The following is a 3,920-nucleotide window of genomic DNA, read 5'->3' on the forward strand; positions in this document are numbered from 1 at the left end:
TTTTTACATACAATTGTCACTCTCCACTTATCATTGTGTTTATACTCAAAATCATGTTTTTCTTTAATACACCACTCCTTTAGTGCCTCCTTGAACACTACATGTGATGCAAAATTTTGATCCTTCACTAGCTGTACATTCTCCATGCCAATGCGCTGGTTAAACTCAGGGAACCTAGGCCTTGAATTCCCTTCATCATCAGATGACCCTTCTGCACTCCTTAACTCATCACTATCCCTATGATCTGAGTCTCCTTCACCATTCCAAACTCCCTCAAGCTGCTTGCCCCAATTGCTCTATTGATTCCATCATCCTCAATACCAAAATCTTCATTTATATCATCATAAGATTCAGAAAAATCACTCAAACTGTAATCTTCATCATCCTCGTCATCCTCCACATCAGTTGGAACATTAACAATTTCAAATTGGCCATCAACCTCAATAGAATCATATTGGGAATGAGGGGCTTGTACATTTGGCACAGAAGGTGAATTTCCAGGGAGTGACAGTGGACATTCATCCATGGCTACAATGCAAAATTAACAACAAAATTAATAGAAGAGCTGGAGAAAACAAAATTAAAAAAGAAAAAACAATATAGAGAATAGTGGGGAAAAAAAAAAATATATATATATATATATATATAACAATTTGCACATGCACATGTGCATGATTGCTGCTAATTTAATTCACATAATTCAAAATATTACAATATGCATGATTGTTGCTAATCAATATCATTGTTTACCATTTATAAATAGATTATGCATAGATCAATGATATTAGTTTCCACAGTGGTGGCTTAGCATGACCCACAAGATGTTGAATTAATACTCAAATTCTATAACATGTTCTTAGTTTTTATAGTACTAATCAAACAAATAAATTTTGGAAAAAGTAAATGGAGTGAGGAATTGTTCAAGGATGGGGTAATAATTTGCAACAAATACCAACTCAATTTGCTTTATCTTCTTTACTTGCTTTGTTGTGCTTCTTTTTCTTTCTTTCTTTTGTATGGTGGCTTAGTCAGTAGACCATATGGCTGGAATCATTACATCGAGACCCTTATGTGGCGTTTGGTACAAGATAATGTTTTAGGATTCCTAGGAATGTTTAAAGATTCCTATATTTGGTTGCAAATTATGCTAAGGAATCAGATGCCAAGGGAATCTGGATTCCCCTTTAAACCCCTCTCAGTAGGAATGTGGATTCTGAAAGTTCAAAATGGGTATGAAACACCTTTGAACGTTTAGACCCCAAATTACAAAATTACCAATTCAAGCTTTATATCAAACAATTAATGTGCGGAATATGATAACAAGCTTATAACAGAATTGATAAACAATCTAAGCCAAATATAAACACATCCACAGCAGTAAATATAAGACAAAGATAAAGGGAAGAGAAATGCAAACACAAGGACAATACTCGATGTGTTATCGAAGAGGAAACCGAAGCCCTCGGCGTAAAACCTCTCCGCCGCCCTCCAAGCAGTCAATAATCCACTAGAAAATGTAGTTGGGATACATGAACAACAGAAGACCCTTCAAGCATAATCTACCCAAGTACCTAAGCCCTCCAAGCTTCTTGCTCCAACGAGGTTGCGCCGAACCTTTTTCTTTTCTAGCTTACCGGATTCCGCTATAGCCCATAGCATCAACCAATCACCATTGGTTTCTTCCCAAACTGCTTCCCCAAGCACCAAATGAACCTTCTCACAGACGTGGGTGTGGTGAGATAAGGATTTGGTAAATGACCTCTCAAGGGTATGACAATGGAGAGGAAGAGAGTAGAGGAATTTTTAAAGACTCTAAGGTAAAGATTGGGAATGAGGCAATCTTGATTTTCTCTAGGGTTTTCTCTCACAAAATTATCTCTAGAAACTCTCTCAATATGATGGGTATAAGGGTGTATATATAGTAGGGTGAGAAGGGAATGCAAAACGTCAGTTTTTGCCAAACAGGGCAAGTTGACGACTTGATCTCGCGGCTTGGCCAAGTCGCAAAATCAAGTTGCGACGTAACGGCCTGTCCAGACTGGAACTTTTGTCCTGTAGCGTGACAGCTGGCGCGACCCTTCAACTTCCCAGTGTGCCTCTCACGTGCCTGCCTTTCGTTGCTTGCCAGTCGCGAACCACCCGCGAGTCCTAGTTGCAAGACTCTGTTTTTCTTACACATTCTTGAGCTTTTCTTCACATCTTCTCACACACTACTCTTACAATTTTCCCACCTAAATACAAGGTTACTAAGTGCTAAATTACAAGCAAATTGGTCACGGAATAAAGCCAATTAAATGGTTGATTAAATTCAACCTTACAATCTCCCCGTTTGGCTATTCCGTGACAAAACCCTATAACAGACTCTAGACTTAAACGTGAGTTGGGAACAGTTGGAAAACTCACTCACACCTAACTCTAGATTCTGAAAAGCTCTTGAACATAAGAATAAGTAACTCCTGAAACACAACAACATAACAATATCATTGTACGCAGAAAACTTGATATGCATATGGAGCAAAATAAGCATGATCAAGCAAAAATGAACATAGGCATAAAGGCAATAATTCATGGCAAGATCAACACCAGTAGTCACTTAAGCAAAAGTGATTACTATATTCATTCACTTAAAGAATGAACATCCGGACATGCAAAAATGATAAACTCAATTGAAGAGAATCATTTGCAAGTCCAACACTCAACCAATGCATACTAACATATATGCATCTAGGAACAATCCTACAAGGGCACAAGAGTGTTGTACTTAGGGTAATGCAAAGCATTAACAAGTACCAAAACACAAAGCACAAAGGCTGCATATGCAAAGTTTTTGCAAATACATGGCACAAACCATACAAACCTACAATCATGCAAAAGTGCTAGAAACAATCCTCAAAACTTACAAAAGCAACAATGGGTACAAATATAAACATAAACCTTAACAACCTACAAAGGTACCAGGTACAAACAAAATATAAAATACTTCCCTTAACATATCACTCCCCCAATCATGAATCATAGGAGCTGTGATGAACTTGGAACATAAATACCTGTAACCTGAAACACTTGCACAAAACACATTAGACCCTCAAGGTAAAGCAAGTAATAAACAGACAAGTATAATGTAACAAGTAAAAATGCGATCAAGAACATGATGTGAAACATGTGAGCAACTTGAACAAACACCAAACACCAAGACAAAATTTTCTTATTAACACAATGTCTTGTTCCCCTTGGTATATGCATCTCCCCTATGGAATATCTCTCCCCTTACGAATATGCATGAGAAATGGAATTTTTCCCCCTAAGAATGTGCACAAGAGTCATATAGAAATGACAAAACTTTCTGGTATAGAGTATACTCTCCCCCTTTTTGACACGAATAGACAAAGGGGTCAAGGAGAAAAGAGGGCAAGAGATGAAGGTATGAACAATGACAATGATGCATGAGGGGTGCAATGATGCATGAGAAAATGAAGCTCAAACCTAAGATGAAACGAAATGCTACAAAGCATAAGGTAAACATGACATACTAGGATGAAGAAACAAGGTATAGACCAATGCATGATAAGGGTAGCAAGGTGTGTGCAAGAGGTGGCTAAGTGCAATGCATGACCAATGCATGAAAAATGCACATGCGGGGCAAGGTGTGTTAAATACACAACCAATGAACCAAACATGTTCCAAATGAGGAAACATGAGAAACCCCAAAGTTTGATACACATTGGAGTCCAAACAAGTGAGAAAATGCCTAAGAGGCATTTTATCAAACACCTAGCATGCACACTATGAAGAACAAAGTGAAACAATGCATGAACATCATGAAAACCACCTTTAATACATGTTCTTTTTGCCACAAGGGGCCAACATCCAAAGCAAATCATTAAAGGAAACCAATCCCATACAAAAATTTTGACAAAAAT

Source organism: Quercus suber, unplaced genomic scaffold (genome assembly GCF_002906115.3).
Source record: "Quercus suber isolate HL8 unplaced genomic scaffold, Cork oak 2.0 scaffold_62, whole genome shotgun sequence".
Lineage (NCBI taxonomy): Eukaryota > Viridiplantae > Streptophyta > Magnoliopsida > Fagales > Fagaceae > Quercus > Quercus suber.